This window comes from Chelonoidis abingdonii, chromosome 6 (assembly GCF_003597395.2).
Source record: "Chelonoidis abingdonii isolate Lonesome George chromosome 6, CheloAbing_2.0, whole genome shotgun sequence".
Classification (NCBI taxonomy): Eukaryota; Metazoa; Chordata; order Testudines; family Testudinidae; genus Chelonoidis; species Chelonoidis abingdonii.
In genome coordinates this window covers 116,875,071-116,894,213 of record NC_133774.1, presented here as the reverse complement: position 1 = coordinate 116,894,213, position 19,143 = coordinate 116,875,071, and the positions used below count along the sequence as shown (strand labels likewise).

The 19,143-nt window shown below is 42.8% G+C and overlaps 1 long non-coding RNA gene across 1 annotated transcript in view; it reads right to left on the bottom strand.

Moving 5' to 3' along the window:
* The window catches only part of LOC116833747 (uncharacterized), a 126,701-nt gene extending 110,531 nt beyond the window's left edge, over nt 1–16,170 (bottom strand). Inside the window, exon 1 of the long non-coding RNA XR_004375762.2 lies at nt 16,045–16,170. This is a non-coding gene — a long non-coding RNA (uncharacterized LOC116833747). The remainder of the gene's footprint in view (nt 1–16,044) is intronic.
* Nucleotides 16,171–19,143: the final 2,973 nt, after the last annotated feature.

Here is a 19,143-nt window from a genome sequence, read left to right as displayed (position 1 = left end):
GGGAGCGGTCAGGGATGAGGGGTTGGGGTGGAGGAGCAGCTCCGGGGTTGTGGGGCTGAGGCTTAGGGCTAAGGCACGGGGTTGGAGTGTGAGCTTACCTCGCCTGTAGGCACCGCCCCCTGCAGCTCCCATTGGCTATGGTGTCCCCTCCTTCTCCTGCCTAGAAGATGGCATAAGCACCAACTCTGTGGGTGCTCCAGGGCTGGAGCACTCATGGGAAAAAATTAGTGGGCGCTCTGCACCCACCGTCAGCCAAGCTCTCCTCCCTGCCCCACGTCCTCCTCTGCCTCCTCCCCTGAGCACACCGTGTCCCCGCTTCTCTGCGTACCTCCAAGTGCTTGCTGCCACCAACCAGCTGTTTGGTGGCATTGCAAGATCCGGGAGGGAGGAGGGAGGAGCGGGAATGTGGCGCGCTCAGGGGAGGAGGCAGGAAGAGGTGGAGCCAGGGTAGGGAATTGGGGAAGGAGTCAGGGTAGGGAGGGGGCAGATTTGGAGTGGGGACTTTGGGGAAGGGGTTGGAATGGGGGTGGGGCAGGGGTGGACTCAGGATGGGACCAGGGCCAGAGGGACGTCGAGCTCCCACTGGCGTGAGTAGAAGTTGGCACCTACGGAAGCCGGACAATGCAGAGTCAGGATAGGTAGGGGCTAGCCTGCCTTAGCTCCACATCACTGCTGACTGGACTTTTAATGGCCCGGTCCACGGTGCAGACCGGAGCAGCCAGGGTCCCTTTTCAACTGGGTGTTCTGGTCGAAAACCAGATACATGGTCACCCTAAACGGTACTGAAATGCTTGCATTAGCTCTTTGCTTTAGCTTACCCAGATAATTTAGGTCAAACATCAAAAGCCCATACCAGTGGTCCTCAACCTATTTACCATTGTGAGCCATATATGCAACTCTCTAGGTATTATGTGGGCCACATCCACGTAATACATACACTACCTCTATGGCCGTGAGGTTGTCACATGGACCACAGCTGTGTGATGATTGGGCCCCAAGTGGCCCATGGGCCACAAGTTGAGAACCGCTGGCCCATAGTATTAGCAATCTGTCTCTTACATAATTTTAAAAACAGTGGGTAATCATATAGGTATTTTACATGCTGCAACATCCAGAGTGGACAGAATTTACCTAATTATTGCTTTGTGATGTCAAACCTCTCAAGTTAAAGTAACAGATATTCATACAGTCCGGGGTGGGGAAATCACAAAACTGGTTTATTATTTTCTTCCCTGCCCTCCCACAAAACATGGACTTTCTAGAAATTAGGGGATAAAAAAATTATTGTGATTAAGCATTGTCCTCTCCACCAAGGAAGAGAAAGAAAGGCTCTAAATATCAATTGTCTACATTCTGTTTCCTGTTATTGCATATCATTTTATTTATTGTTTTGTGATAAATTCCAATCAGTAGGAGAAGAAATACACAGAAAAGATTACTCAGTAACTCACAAGAGGATACTAATAAATTCAGAAGCTACCAATCATATCCACAGAGTAAAGTGATTCCATTCAAAACACCCAGTGCATGTATATGTAAAAAGGTGGGAACTAAAATGCAATAGCTGAAAGTTAAAATAAAGAAAGAGACAAATCCATCCCTGGCGTAACTGCCTTGAAGTTAGTTGCTATATTTTCTTCCTGCCCCCTAACAAAAACAAAAACTATTGATAGATTCATTTGAATTAAGTATCTAAACATTCAGATTGTTATACAATGTTCAGAACCTAAAATCTTCCCCCTCTCCCTCCAGGCCTGTCTGACTCTTTCTTCCCCTCAACAAATCAAACTGATACAGAAGGCAGTAGGCTATCTGCTGAGCAACAGAGGTTGCAATGAGCACATCAGCCCAGGGCTCCACTCTCTGCACTGATCCCAATCTTGAAATTCAAGGCCTTCCAAGGATTTGGCCCTTTGCTACTTCTTCTCCATGACAATAACCGCTCATGACAGCTATGTTTCATTGGAACAATTTGTTTTTTTACTCTCCAGTAGAGGAAGGCTTCTGGGTTCTGGTAACAGAACTTTCTCAACAACTGCACCAAGACAGTGGAACTCATTACCACAAGAGATCGAAGTGAGAAAACCTCTCCACTTTCAGAATTAAGGCCCTTCAGTGGGATTAATTGCATGCTGAGAACTAGGCACATAGTAATGTAATTAAGTATAATGCTGACTCAAGACTCAAGTACAAAATTTATTTCTCTAATAATTCCTTCCATAATTCAAAGATAGCTTTAATTTAAAACATACTGCAGTCAAAACATGCAAGTTACTCCTCCCATGAAGGGAAAGCCAAGCAAAAGATGCTATTTTATTTCTAAAATTTGTAAGATACTCTCACTCTGTGGTAGTAGTTGTGACAAAACAACCTAGATAGCGAGTGCTGAAATCTTGCTGATAACTCCATAATTTAACATCAGTTTGTTAGCTTCTAGTTTATAAAACTATTTTTCATGTACACTTGCTTCCCGTAATATTTGCCCTACTTACTGTTCAAAAGAACACTGAAAGCAGTTTTAGCCACTTACTGACTTTAATTAAATAAAAAGTTCTCCTTGATATCATTAAAATGTACACTCAATAAAGTCTGACTAAACCATCAGTCATCACATTATGACTATATTATCCACTATATTTGATTAATTAGGATTAGTAAGATCTTGTACCCAAATATTCTTAAGTGCCAAAAAAAATGATCCTTTTAAATTTTAATAAAGGTCCTATTTGGCAGAAGAGGTCATTTATAAAACAGCTTATGGCTCGAGGAAGTGTACAAATTGGCTCTAACAGACAAGTGGGCACTGCCATTCTTAGTTGTTGTATATTGCTGCACAATAAGGGTAAAGCAAAACATCGCAGCACCAGATAATGCTGACTATTGAATCATATAATTCTCAGAAGTTTAGTATCACCCCCACTGATTTGGAATCAATCACAGAATCATAGGACTGGAAGGGATCTTGATATGTCATCTGGTCCTGTCCCCTGCACTCAAAGCAGGACTAAGTATTAGCTAGACCATTCCTGACAGATATTTTTATAACCTACTCTTAAAAATCTCCAATGATGGAGATTCCACAACCTCCCTAGGCAATTTATTCCAGTGCTTAACCACCCTGACAGGAAGTTTTTCCTAATGTCCAACCTAAACCTCCCTTACTGCAATTTAAGCCCATTGCTTCTTGTCCTATCCCCAGAGGTTAAGAAGATCAATTTATCTCCCTCCTCCTCGTAACAACCTTTTATGTACTTGAAAACTGTTATTATGTCCCCTTTCAGTCTTCTCTTCTCCAGACTAAACCAAACACAGAATTTTCAGTATTCCCTCACAGGTCATGTTTTCTAGGTCTTTAAAAATTTTTATTGCTCCTCTCTGGACTTTCTCAAAATTTTCCACATCTTTCCTGAAATGTGGTGCCCAGAACTGGACACAATACTCCATTTGAGGCCTAATCAGTGAGAAGTAGAGTGGAAGAATTACCTCTCGTCTTCCTTACAAAACTCCCGCTAATATATCCCAGAATGATGTTTGCTTTTTTTTTTTTTTTTGGCAACAGTACCTTACTTCCCTCCCCCACAACACCGGTCCTTCTCTGCATAAAGTACTGGGTTCCAGGTTTATATCACAAATGGAAAGCCAGCTGTCTCACAAAATTAAATAATATTGTGTTTTTCTAAGGCCTGCATGTACTAAATAAATTAATCAAGAAAAGGATAAGGTTGTTCTGTGTAGTGTTTAATTTGGAAAAGTCCCTTTGTTAAGGCAGAGTTCTCTATCTCTTGCCTGCAGTTTCCACCCCTCAAACTTCTGATTGTGTGAATTGAATGAATTATGTGTTCCTTTCAATACCATTCAGGTACACAAAGATTGCTGCTTCCATTTCCTGACCTTTCAGGGCCAGTTCAACTAAGACTATGGTGATCTGCAAAGCCATTCCCATTTCACTTTGCCACCCCTCCACTACAAGGCCCAGGATCTAATGTGCTAATTTCTCCCTGCTACGTGCCCCAACCTGTTCTCCTAGGTTCTATTCCACAGGGAAGGGTGTTTAGAGAGAAAGTGTCCAGAACTCTAAGTGTTTCTGTAAGGAATTATGGGGTATATAATGGAGGGGGTTTTCCTGTTAAATCAAAAAGGGATTGAGAGGAAGGAGAGATAAGGAGGATACCTGATGTTCTACAGCCAACAAAGCAGGAAACACTATGATTCCCAAGGGGCTTCAAGTTATCACCACAGATCTCTGTTGACACAAAACAACTCATACCCCACACTATGCAGTATTGCAGCCTGATTAGTAATCATCCCACTGATATATTAATATGCCTCTTATGATGTGAGGGCCCTATGACCCAAGGACCACTGGAGCTGTAGGCTTAGCAGTATTGTCTGAACCAGACTAGCAATTTATCCTCACCATCCTTTTGTTTGCCTTGCAGCACACTATGTGCCACCTAGGAGAGATTGGTTGTGGCCTGTCTGTATTTTACTGACATAAATCCCCCTTGCAGCACATCAGAGATTTTGAAATGTAGTGTACAATAAATGCTCCTCTGTGAGGCTTTATATAGACAGCTCCAATCAATACATAGCAAGAACAACTAGAGGCCATCTGGAAGAGAAAATGATGCAGGTGTGCAAGGGAACAGTTTTCAGGAATGGCAAAGGAGCCCAGACAATATTAAGGAGCAGCTCACAAACACAGGGGAGCTGGAGTTACAAGTAGTAAATAATGAAACGTATTTGTGGAATCTGGTACAAAGGCCCCCGCTCTCCACTCTTACACAGGATGTTCCATCAAAATGATAAGCTTGTGATATACATTAAAGGAAATAAAGTAGAACTTTTTCTTTCTTGAATTATGAGGGCCCCAGGAACAATTTGCTTTTATGAAAATATGTTTAAGCTTCCATTTTTTTTAATGTTGAGAGTAAAGAACAACAATCTAATTTGTTTGGATCTTCATACAAAAATTATACAATCACTAGCACAGGCAAGATACATAGAGCACTGTTCAGGGTGAATAAACAGTCTAAGGGTATGTCTACACTGGCAAGTTTCTGCGTAACAAGTTATACCACTTTTATTAAAGGACTGGAATTAAATCATTGTTGCATGTCCACACTGTGCTCCCTCTGACAGTGGAGCGCATCCACATTATCAGCTCTTGCAATGGCAAAGAGAGCAGTGCATCGTGGTGGCTATCCCACTGTCCAACTGGCTGCAGGTGCTTTGGGAAGGGCTTGCAACGCCTCATGGGGCAGGCACAGTATCACATGATGCAGGTTTCCCAATCCCTTTGTTCCGTGGGCATCCTACTACACTCTTTGCTGCTTTTCACTGAAGTGGGACGGGCAGAGTGTGTGACAGGGAGAGTGTATGTGTGTATGGAGTGGGGGAGGAGAGACAATGTGTTTTGCGGGACAGACAATGTGTCAGTATGCTGTCTTGTAAGTTCAGACAGAGGCAGGAAGCAACCAGTCCTGAGGCAGAGGGAGGAGGGAACCCTGACATCAGCCCCTGCTTCCCTCCCTGGGCTCTCTGCTTTCTGTGCTGTGATGTAATACAGTGCTGGACCCTCAGTGCTGTAAGGCTTTCGACTCTTGTTGAGGTGGTTTTTTCGCAACACTGCAACTGAGGAGTTTCTGCGCACTACATGGCGTTACACCACAGAAAACTGCTTTACTGCGCAGAAACTCACCAGTGTAGACAAGGCCTAATGTAACCATTGTTTGACAGTGTTCCAGACACATTCTAATACAGCAGTCACTATTGTGAAATAAAATCACAGTTGCCTGCAGCACTAAAATGTGCGGCTCTCTTAATTAGCCTACAGAGACAACTACATTTGCAGACAATTTTTCTGTGTGAAATCCCCACATTCTGGCACATGCTAGTCACCAGGTTCTCATTTCTGAACACGGCAGAGTTGTTCCTCAAATACGTGTACACAATCAGTCATGTCAAACTTCATGAAAATGACTTGCACGCTGCACCTGTTTGTAATGTGTTGTGTGTGTTCACTAGCACTAACATCCAATCACCTGGAACTCAAGACCAATGTGAAACATCAAAATGATATAAAATGCCTTTTCCACACACTTACAACTAAATACAAGATATTAGATAAGGCATGTCCACTGCAGATGTAGGATGAGATCCTGAGCTGGGGCTGAGGAGTGCTTGGTTTGATTCAGGAGTGAGAGGTGTAATGTAGGAGCTATTCCGGCACCTAGCCTGCCCTAAGAACCAGTGACCAAGAGAGGTGTTGCATAGAAGTAGTTCTAGAAGTTCCATGTTACCCAACTATTCTCCTTCATAGATGGAATTCTACACACAGGTTAGCCAAGCCAGATTTAGGATTGGGTCTATAGATTGTACCCACAATTCAGAAAATAACTGAATTATTCATATTACCCTCTTTCATTAACCATTGCATGGTTAATGTCTACTATCAAGTTCATGTTATTGTGGGGACACAAATTATTGGTATACCTAATACGTGTAATTAGGTAACCAATTGTTTCATTCTCCCCTGACGACTGTACCTTGAGGCAGTGGGGATGCTAGCAAGTTATGCTGGTGAGAGTTTTAATTCCTGGGTAGGGGCACCCAAGCTGGTCAAGTCAAAGGGTGGGGACCAGAAGAAAAGAAGTTCACTAGCCGTCTAGGTTGTGTTTTGAGTGATGGGGCCAACATTCTATCCTTGTGAAAGAGTTAGCTCTGGAAACACAACAAGATAGCCATTCCAGCAGACAGGATGGCCAAGCAACATCTCACCATTCAGGAAGGATTCAGACTTAGAATTATTTCAGTGCACAAACTTAGGAATGGTTTGTGGAGATATCATGTTTTCCAAGCTAGGGGGCAGAATAGTCTAATGGAACAGGCACTAAACTAGGACTCAGAAGTTCTACGATTTTTTTCTGGCTCTGCTCCTGACCTGCTGGGAAGCATGGGTCAGCATTCACATCATGCTCCCCATCAGTACCTGGCTTGGACTGGGGAAGTTAATGATCCAACCAGCAGACCAAATTCGGTGATGAATCCTGGTCACATGCCCCCTGAGGCACGTTAAGCATATGCCAAGAAGACTGACCTGCTATGTGACCTTGGGTAAGCCACTTCAGTTTCCCCATCTGTAAAACTGAGATGATGATATACTCCTTTGTAAACTACTTTGAGGTGAAAAGTGCTATCTAAGAGCTAAGTATTGGTGGGGTGGGCCGTCGCTATGCGCGACTCATGAGACGCCTGATGGTCTCGGACACTATCCGGTGGTCTAGAGACATTTACATCGAACACATCACCGGCCACCGCCAATACCAGGAGTGAGCCGATGTGGCTCCACGCACCCACGGGGGGGAGCGGGAAACCCTTACAACCCCCCTACCAAACCATATCCCCTGAGTCCTGAACTTACCAATCTGGATCCCACCACGTGAGGGTCACCCTGTCCCCATTACCCGGCCCGCTTACTCATACCCATGACTGTGTGTAGCCCACTCTATGAGCGATGTACCCTCACTGCCCCCCTACTATATCTTGACCCCAACCACCGTACACCCCGCATTGGGGACATTACAGGCTGTGTGTACTATATGCTGAACCGTAACCAGTTGCCAGCGTCCCCCCATGCTCTGTATGTTTCCCCCGATGACCAACGACTGACACATCAAACTCTTTGTATCACCTTTCTTTAATATTTTCTAATAAACATTTTATCTCCATTGAAATGGGAGCAAAGTCAGAGTACAGGTGCACAATTCATGTGCATCACTGTCTTGTTGTTTTCCATGTCAGATGATTATGGGGTTTATAAAGTAAGAGATGAAGCTCAATATACATGTCAGGTACTCAAAACAATTTATTGAGTTCTGATACATATAATAAACGTGGACAGCCAGCTCCCTGATTTTAATTTTCTTGCAACTGATGAAAGCAGTTTGAATAGAAAATATCCTGGAAGAGCCTGGGAGAAATCCAGGAAACCGGGCATCAAGTCAACCCCTCTTGTTAAGTCTAATTAAAATAAAGTGAGAATCCAGAACAGAGGCCTGTTGCTATCATTGATTTGAGAGAGATGATGTTTGCTAAAGGATGCCATATGAGCATCAGAAAGAAGCACCATGAAGAGAACAGTGAGGCCATGAACCAAAATCCCAGATCCAAATACCTATGAACTTTATGACTTGTACCAGTCTCTAGTAAGGAGGAAGAAATTAATGAGTTCCCAGGGAAAAAACCCTGCCCATTACATGTTCTCTGTTTCCTGCCCCCCTGCCACTTGCCAGTCTATCCAATACATAGATGCTCATATACAGTACTCAACAGTAGTGCTAACACTGTAAAATAAATCAGAGCTTTAATTACTGTTTCAACATCTTGTTCCTTCTTATTCTAAAAGTATGGTTGTTCGTCCTTATAGATATTAGATCTGATTCTCCTTTATCCTAAGGCTTGGTCTATACTTGAAAGTTGTACTGGTATAACTGTCAGTTAGGGGTGTGGGGTTTATTCACCAATACAGTTCTGTTGATACAGCCACTAGCGTGAAGCAGTTATGCCAGTATGACTTATATCAGCGTAGCTTTTCCCACTTCCTATACTATACTGATCCAAGGACTTTTACACTGATGTAATTGAGTCCAGGCTAGAGAGGTTGTAGTGCTGACCTATACCAGTGTAGTTAAAGCGGTGCAACTTCTATGTGTACACAAGACCTAAGTCCCTTTACAGTCTTTTGGCCATGTGAAGGGGCTTAATGTTAAAGTAAATTAGATTTCTATACATTTTAAGATGTATTCAGGCTGCTAGAGGGATATAAAGGGGTCTTTGTGCAAAGAAGAATCAGGTCCATTATCCTCCCCCAAATCCACTTCTGTCACCCTGAGTTTTTTGTACTGTAGAAATAAAATGCATAGGAGGTTTAGCGCTAAAGGAATCTCCTCTTCTCCAAAGAAGGGACACTAAACATAATACTTAGTTAGGCAGCTGGTGTACTATGTTCACTGCTATCACACTGAACAATATTGCCTCATTGTTTCCTCATGCTCCTCTGTTTGTCTTTAGCCATCTGTTGTCTCATCTTTTGGGGCAGAGATGGTCTTTTTTGTTCTCTGGTCTATGAATAGCGCTCCTAGGTGCTACCATAATATAGATAAACAATAATAATTATAATATTATTTGAAAAAGTATAACAACTTTTCTAAAAGGCTATAATGTCCTCAACATTTTGCACCTGTTCTTTCAGACTAGAGGCAGACAACCCTTCCCGTGCCTAGGATAATGTGTTGCCTCAACAAGTTGTCTTTAACAATAAAGTGGCTGTGTCTTGCTGCAAAGTTCTACAAAGCAAGAGGTTCTCTCTTTTATCTGCCTACAAGTACTAGGAATGGTTTCCTCATCTGGAACATCAGCAGCATTGTACTGACTTTCCTCATTGTTTTGTACTGTGCTGTGCTGTTTCTTTCCCTTGAGAGACAACCAGGTAGAGCACGCTTGTTCCTCTTCCATTCTGGGAGGTGCCAGAAACACCTCCTGTGCCAAAGGCCAGCAGAGGCGTGCTGGCGTGGAAACGCTAGGATGGCTCTACTACACTTGGAAATTGCTCCTATACCATAGGAGTCCCCGGGTAGCAGGCTAAATTTCTTTGCCTGTAGTGTAACATAGGGGCTGCAGTGGGGGCAAAGATCTGGCCTATTATGTATACATGTAACAGATTGCATCCCCTCAGTGCCATGCTGCTTCTCTGCAGCACCCTTAATTCAGCTCTAGAATGGATCCTTGCCTGCATATCTGGGTATCTCTACAGAACAGTTTATTTCAACACATTATGCTACAAATCTTCAGTTAATAGGTTTGGATTTTTCCTGGGAGGAAGTAAGGGGAGAGGTAATATTATCATCCTGGGGTAGTGCACCATCTGCCCTTCCTTTGCTTGCTCTGCACTCCAGATGATACCATCAGACTCCCTGTGCTTTACACAGGCAGCTCTGTAATGGCATGTGAAGAAAATTGAGCAAGTTTGGAGAAGGACAATTTTAGGTCATTGCTAAAAGAGCTGTGCTAGAAATATACAAGTGCATCTGGAGATTAAAAGGTGAGCAAACTCCCTCTGTCAATCTGCTTTGAAGCCGCTGACAGGTTTGTATAATACACGCATGTGTAAAAAAGTTAAAAAATCAGGTTGTATTCCTAAAACATATTCTCAGGCTAACACTCGATATTAAATCTCCAGTTACTTTTTGTTATTGAGAAAACCTGCAGTGAGAAAGAGAGGGTATGTGCTCTCAAAATTACACTAGCTTTCACTCTGGAAATGTAATTTCTTCCTAGGTTGTATGCTCTGCACACTTGAACTGTGGGTGGAGACAGTGCTATGTGTATCAGGCTTTCAGCATAGTATTTTTTTACCATTATTTTGTAGAGTTAATGCAGGTTTCTTCTTGCAGTCATTTGCCAAAATTAAAATTATGGCTGTCTGAAAAACCCATATCAAACATTTCAGAAAACGGCATCCTTAAGACAGTTATTCAGTAACACAGAAGAGGGTAGAGGATATCAGCTAATATGAACTTTCAAATCCCTGTGACAATGATGGTATCAAAATATTTTAAAGGTGGAAATTAAATTATTCTTTGTTAAAAATGGAAAAAGGTTAAATATAACTGGGGTATCACTGGGAGTGCTGGAGTGCCCCAAGATATACATCGTATGTCCAAAAAGAGCGCATCTGTATGCCTCTATGGCCTGGTCTACATTACACGTTTATACCGATTTTAGCAGCGTTAAACCGATTTAACATTGCACCTGTCCACACAAGGCCCTTTATATCGATATAAAGGGCTCTTTAAACCAGTTTCTGTACTCCTCCCCGACGAGAGGAGTAGCGCTGAAATCGGTATCACCATATCGGATTAGGGTTAGTGTGGCCGCAAATCGATGGTATTGGTCTCTGGGCGGTATCCCACAGTGCACCATTGTGACCGCTCTGGGACAGCAATCTGAACTCGGATGCACTGGCCAGGTAGACAGGAAAGCCCCGCGAACTTTTGAATTTCATTTCCTGTTTGCCCAGCGTGGGAGCTCTGATCAGCACAGGTGGCGATGGCAGTCCCAAATCAAAAAGAGCTCCAGCATGGACCGTACGGGAGAATACTGGATCTGATCGCTGTATGGGGAGGACAAATCTGTTCTATCAGAGCTCCGTTACAGAAGACGAAATGCCAAAGCATTTGAAAAAAAAATCTCAGGCAGAGCCACAGAGGCCACAGCATAGTGCTGATGTGACAAGCATAACGCAGAAAGCCAAAGAATCAAATGGACATTCATGGAGGGAGGGAGGGGGTACTGAGGACTCCAGCTATCCCACAGTCCTGCAGTCTCCGAAAAGCATTGCATTCTTGGCTGAGCTCCAACGTGCCTGTAGGGTCAAACACATTGTGTCGGTGGTTTCAGGGTATAGCTCGTCAATTTACCCCCTTCCCCCCCGTGAAAGAAAAGGGAAAAAAATCGTTTCTTGACTTTTTATATGTCACCGTATGTCTACTGCAATGCTGCTGGTAGACACGGTGCTGGGCAATGAACAGCAGCACCCACCCTCTCCCCTCCCTCCCCAGTGGCAGAGTACAGTACATATGACTGCTATCCATCGTCATCATCAGCCCGTAAGTGCTCCTGGCTGGCCTCAGGTGAGGTCGGCGGGGGCGCCTGGGTAAAAATAGGAATGACTCCCGGTCATTCCCGGTAGATGGTACAGAATGGCTGGTAACCGTCGCATCATAGCAACTGGGGGCTGAGCTCCATCAGCCCCCTCCTTCATGTCTAAAGAAAAGATTCTGTACTGCCTGGACTATCATAGCAGCGGGATGCTGGGCTCCTCTCCCCCTCCACCTTTAATGTCCTGCCTGGACTATCATAGCAGCTGGAGGCTGCCTCCCCCTCATTTTATCTCACTAAAAAGTCAGTGTTTCTTATTCCTGCATTCTTTATTACTTCATCACACAAATGGGGGACACTGCCAATGGGTAGCCCAGGAGAGAGTTGGGGGGAGAGGGAAGCAATGGGTGTTGTTGCAGGGCACCCCTAGAATGGCATGCAGCTCATCATTTCTGTGGATCTGACACTGGAGCGGCTGTGCTCTGGTTCTCTGTACACTGGTTCTCTAGCACACTTGCCCCATATTCTAGGCAGGACTGGCTCTATTTTTAGATACAGCATAAAGGAGGGAATGACCTGGGGGGTCATTACCATTTTTGTCTTTGCGCCCCTGGCCAACCTCAGCCAGGAGCACCCATGACAGCAGCAGATGGTACAGAACGACTGATAACTCTCATCTCATCACCAATTTACAATGGCATGGCAGACGGTACAGAACAACTGAAAACCATCTCTGCTATCTTGCAAAGACAAATGAATGCTGCTGTGTAGCGCTGCTGTACCGCCTCTGTCAGCGGCATCCAGTACACATACGGTGACAGTGACAAAAGGCAAAACAGGCTCCATGGTTGCCATGCTATGGCGTCTGCCAGACCAATCCAGGGAAAAAGGGCGCGAAATGATTGTCTGCTGTTGCTTTCCCAGAGGAAGGAATGAGTGATGACATTTACCCAGAATTACCCGTGACACTACTTTTGCACCATCATGCATTGGGATCTCAACCCAGAATTCCAATGGGCAGAGGAGACTGCGGGAACTGTGGGATAGCTACGGGATAGCTACCCACAGTGCAACACTCCAGAAATCGACGCTAGCCTCGGTACATGGACACACACCACCGAATTAATGTGCTTAGTGTGGCCGCATGCACTCGACTTTATACAATCTGTTTTACAAAACCGGTTTATTTAAAATCGGAATAATCCCATAGTGTAGACGTACCCTATGAAAAATAGTACATGTCCTCAATCGACTTGCTGAAAACAGAACTTCCCTTAAATACTATGACCATAGGCATATGAGGCTGAGGAAAGATAAGTGAAGAAGAGAATGAGACACAAAGGATTAAGTCCTTGCATGTTTTTACTTTTCATTATGGTGAATTGTGATCGTGAACTAGCTTTGAAAGAAATCTGAAACAGATCCAAAAACTCAGTTAAACTCTCCTAGGTCTTGCCACTGGTATAAATGGCAGAAAGCAAAAGATGAGACTTTGTTTAAAAATACTGAAGGGAAGCATTTTAACTTTAAGAAAGGATGGACAAAATTGTCTTGCCCATTTCCTGGGAAGGATAGCTTTGCTTTTTATTCCCTGGATGAGCATTACGCAGTTATGGAACCTACTTAAGAAAGCAGGTACTATTATTATTCTCAGTGCACATACTTGACAAGTATTACTTTGCTATCCTAAATTCCTGTAAAATGAAGCCAATAATATTTAACAATTTCATTTCACTTGACAGCCTAGAATTTTTATGTGAGAGCCTCAGTAAGATCATAAGAAAACCATGTTCCAATATTGAAAAGGTTGCAGCCAATCAGATAAAAAATTTGCAAAGCACTCAGCTAATATATTGGAACCTTATCCTAAAGTATTTTCATTTTATTCTTATTCTGGAGTAAAGGCTGTTTGAAAAGACTCCTGCTTCTCCAAGGGAAGGTCCTCTGTTGCAAGATGTTTGTTGCACATATGCACTTCAGTGTGACAATCACAAAAGAGATAGGACATTTAATATGAATAAAAATGGTGAATTTGCTCTAGTAGTGACAAGATATATCATCTGACTACATAATATGTTGTTTTCAATTCAGATAGTTACCAGTTTATTCATGCAAATGCATGCAAATCCTGCAAGTGTGGCAAATGTTAGCACCGATGATTATTTGTCTGGAAATTTTACCAGAAATGTGTTCTTAGTAAGTCACTACTTTCTGTATTCCTGGTTTAAAAAAAAAAAAGATCAGCCTTCCGAACAAGGGAGCAGAAATAACATTACGTGACTTAAGCGACCAATCTTAAACAATGAATAGCAAAGAATCATAGGGCCAGAGGCTGAACATTGTTTGCATAAAATATTTGGCAAATAGATTCAAAGAAGTCAGGATTAACTTGTGGATTATTTACAAACAGAAGAAAGGGCTAACTTCACTAAAAATTATAATTTTACCTGCTCCACTCTAAATGCATGTGCTATTTACAGGCCAGCTGATAGGTCATTACCCTACCAAATACAATTATGTACACCACATTTTTGCATGCATCCCTGTCTGGCATCTCCAGGCATGGAAGGACTCTGTAAACTCTTTACAGCATCTAGCAAAATGGGATCCTGGTACAGGACTGGGGCTCCTAAGCACTATGAATAAATAAATAAATAGATAATGACAACCATCACCCCCTCCTCTAAGATAGGGTCAGGATGGCCATGCTTTTTGGGGATGGGGGAAGAGAGGAAAGAGGAGAGTGACCCTCTGTCCAGTCCCCTCATCTCCACCTCTTGATTGAGTCATGAAACCCCTGGATGTACAAGTCTAAGGCCTCCACTGTATTGGATGAGTATTCTGCAATCCAGAGCACCACTTGCCTCATTGAACTGTTGCCCTGTTCACACCCTCCTGTGATTTGTTTGTTTGGGTAAGAATGGAAGTCACTTGGGGTAGAGACTGTGGGCCAGTTCCTCAGCTGGTGTAAATCAACACACCTCCATTAAAAGCCAATGGCACTTGGCTGCATTATACTAGCTGAGGATCCGGCCCTGTGTTTTCCCTCAAGGTTGGGGATCAGTAAATAGTAGATGAAATATTCCCAGAAGATCTTATTGCCAAGAATGTCATTACAATGCTGGAAATGCTAATTCTGTCACAGTGTGAAGGTACTCCCAGAAATACCATTGGGTCTTCTAGGAATGAGAATCTAGTACATTAGTCAGAGGCATCATATGCAAAACATTATGCCAAAAGCAGCTGAGGGATGCAGGGGGCTAATGCTTGTGGAAGGAAAATGGGCTTTGTAGTGAGGAAAGGAGCTGGGATATATGGAAAGGGGATCCTCAAAGATCCTTACAACTTTTGGCTACTTTTAGATGTTTATCAAAATGAAACCAATACAAAATTTCAGAACTAGAACTGAGCTGAATTTCAGATAAATTTGGATAATAAAAATAGAAGGAGCAGTCCAGAGTCAGGTGACATCTTTGGAGATGTGGAAAAGATAGTATGAAGTGAGGAAGTCTAGGACTGTTTAGTAGCTAAGATACTGTAAACAAGAGGTCATAAAATAGAGGTGTACAGAATGATACAGAGAAAGTGAATTGAGTGGTTTTAATTAGAAGTTATCTTTATACAAAAATCAGAGGATATCCAGTGAAAGGGAATACATTTAAAAGGAATGTATATGATAAAAGGAGGTACATTTTAACACAGTGATTATTAATCTCTGGAACTTATTGCTTCAAGATAGCATTTAGACCAATAACTTAGTAGAATTAAAAAAAAAAAAAAAGATTAGACATTTACATGGAAAATGAGAACCTCTACAGTCGTATCAGATAGAATAAAACAAATCAATATGGGATGTAAACCCCACTAACTGCTGGTGGTTAGGAAGTAGGGTGACCAGATGACAAAGATGAAATATCGGGACGCAGAGGGGAGGATGGGGGCCAGAGGGGGAAAAAAAGCCAGCGGCGGAGAAAAAAAAAAGCTGCCGGAGCGCCCCTGCCCCTGCCCGCCGCCACCACCAGGCAGCACAGCACCCTCTCCACCCGACTCTATGGTGGCCACAACATAGAGCGTGCCCCGGCCCAGAGCTGCACCGCTAGATCTCTGGCTCGCTTCCTGGCCACCCTCTCCGCCCGGGCCGGGCCACTCCGTGAGCCATGGGTGTGGCGCAGGAGGCCCAGGCCTGCTTCATCTTCTACTGGGGACTCGGGCAGAGGGAGCTGCTGCAGGATCTCTAGTGTGACCAGATAGCAAGTGTGAAAAATCAGGACAGGTGGTGGTGGGTAATAGGACCCCATATAAAAAAGCCCCCAAATATCGGGACTGTCCCTATAAAATCAGGACATCTGGTCACCCTAGGGATCTCTGCCGGGCCGTGCTCACCGTCCTGGAGAAGCACGATTGGAGCAGTTCGCAGGGTGAGTGCTGGGGGCCAGCCCCTCCCTCCAGGCTTGTGCCGCCATACAGCTGATCAGTGCAAACCTGGGAGGGAGGAAGAATGCATCATGCTTGGGGAAGAGGCGGGGACAGGGCAGGGATTTGGGGAGGGATCCAATGGGGGAAAGAGGAGGCGACAGCCCCTCTGGGCTCTGCCTGTGCCATAGCGGAGGGGAAAATTGCTTGTTTGTCCAGTGTCCCGACCAAACATCGGTCCGGACACAGGACAAACAAGCAAATATTGGGACAGTCCTGATAAAATCGGGACATCTGGTCATCCTATTAGGAAGAAATCCACCAATGCTGTGGATAAAGTTATTTTTTCTTTGCAACTCTCTTTCAAGCATTTAATCCTGACAACTCTTGGAGAAGGAATAACAGACTAGTTGGACCACAGTTCTGATCTGGGATGGTAATTTGTGTGTTCAGACAAAACACAGCAATTTCAGGTTCTGATAAGGATTTATGACTTAAGAAAATTAACTCATGCAGGAATATAATTTGTATCAGTGTGTGAATTAAGATCTACAGTACTGATATAGCCAAGTTGTATGTAGATGAAAAAAATATTAAAAATGCTAATTTAAGTAGCATGACTTTTTTAAAACTTTTACTCCCTTCTGATCAGAACCAATTAAGGTTTGTATAGAATTAATTTAAAAACAGTTGAATAATTAGTTCATATAATTCTAATATCAGAAATGCCTCAGTCACCAAACAAATTTCATTAGTTTGTTTGCTAATCTTGTAATCTTCTTGTTTGAAATAATAATTATACTTTACACTTCTGTGGCACAATCAATTAGAAGACTTCAAAATGCTTTAAAAGCATGCCTCAGTACCCCTGTGATGCAGGCAGGCATTATTATACAGATGGGCAACTTAATGGGATTAATACAGGATTAACTGGATGAAATATATGGTCTGTTTTACACAGGTGGTTAGACTAGGTGATATAATAGCCCCTTATCGCTGAAAACTCCCTGACTCTATGAATAGAGAAACTGAGGCACGGAGTTGTTTAAGGCCTGAATTTTCAAAACTGTTCCAGAGGCGGGGAGGGAAAAATAGTGAGTGATTATTTTTGATGGAAGGTAGATCAAAATGCTAAGGCAGAATTTATTTTATTTTTATGTATGTATGTATTTTGAGGGAATCCCTTCTTAAAATATTGGCAGCACATCACTAATTGAAAATAAATAAATAAAGCTTAACTGAGAGACTGAAGAAATAAGTAGTAACTGCAGGGGTGGGGGGGCATTTTAAAGGAACATACAGATTTCAGGGAATGGTTACACATTGATCATATGGTATGTGATTGTTACATCTGGTCTGGAAAGGTCAGAGGTGAATGTTCTTTATGATGGCACAGAACTGTGATCTTATTTCATTATTAGTAATTGCTTTAAAATACATGCTATAGTTGCAGAATGAGTCAGATCCTATTGCAGCTTGATTTTGAAGGACAAAGCAGACCTCTCCTCCTAGCGTTCAGTCTACCAGTCCAGCAAGCATTTCCATCTCATTACTCTGTAGGTTATTAAATAAAACCTATTTAGCAAACACAAAGGGGAAAAGGCATTTGCAGTAATATCAGTGATGGAAAGAAGGGAATTTTCAAGTTATTTAGCAATGCATTCATGTCTCTGTGTAGCTCTAACTCACAGCTCCCAAAGGGCAGCAAATGTAACTCCTGAGAGGAGATTATTTAAACTATGTACAAGAGACAAATCTAGAAGTGAGCTATGACTAGAGGAAGAGGGAATTAATCTATTGTTTGTTACAGTTGAGCAAATAATTCATAGTGGATAATGTACTCAATGAATTTAGCCTCATTTTATGCTTGTGGAATGACTGAAAAGATTACAATTTCCCTGAAACTACTTGTTAAACTAAATCACATGATTTTTTGGGTGGACTGATCATAAACCGCTCACTATTAGTATTCAGTGTTCAAAATTGAAGCTGTGTTGGCTAGTTGTGGTTGGTTCCATAAATCACATTGCATTTTTGTGTTCCTTGATTGGATCAGTACAGCTTATAAATAAGGAGAGCACTTGAAGAAGCCTGTGGGAGTTTAAATCTCTCAAGGGAAGAAAACAAGACTAATTGCTTAATTACACAACGTTTAAAACCCTTTCTTTTTTGTTGGGGGTGGTACACAAGACTTATTTGAGGCATTATTACTATAAAGACAAGCTACTGTAAGACATCAGTGAGCACCAAGTTTACACTTATTTGTGTCTTATCACATTTACACAAAGTAATTGGACATGTGTAAGTGATCACAGTTGCAAAGGGTGCCATCAAACCCTTGTCTGGATCATTTGCACTGCCACAGTTGTCCCATCATATATAGCAATGGGATTCTGATGTCATCCTGCTTTATGTTTCCCTCTCTTATGCAACTGACAGTGATTTAACTTGTGTTTAACAGAGAATAGACCATGGACAAGGGCTGGCTGAGACTCATCCCAGGTGCAACGGAGATGATTCTGATCAGAATAGGGGAAGAAATGGAGTTGATTTTATCAAAACTCCTAATAGAAGGGAGTATGGCCCACTATTCATCACTAAGGGTCAGCTGTTTCTGAATACTCAGGTATAAGCGCTTGCTACTAGTGCCTTTTTAACATTTGCTCTTAAAAAGGCTGCAGCCTTTTCTTCAGAATGGTGACTTCTCCCCAATTATCCAAGCCTTTTTCATCTCAACATTGCATTACTGGAATAGCCTCTGTATAAGCATACCCTCTACACAGATTTACTGCAACACATTCTGCATGAGCGTGACCCGCTCATTGCAATGTGTTCTGCATGGCCTTAAAAACCATTCAGAAAATACACCTAGCACAGAATGTGTCTGCCAGTTTACAAAGTAGTATTTTCCATCAGGACACATCATGCCTGTGCTCTCTGATATAGTTTCCTTAGCTACCCAATGTTTTCCAGGTGAAGCTGAAGGCATTGGGTTTGACCTCTAAAGAACTCAATGTTTCTAATTATGACTACTTGAGAGAACTCCTCTGTCCCTATGTAATACTGCAG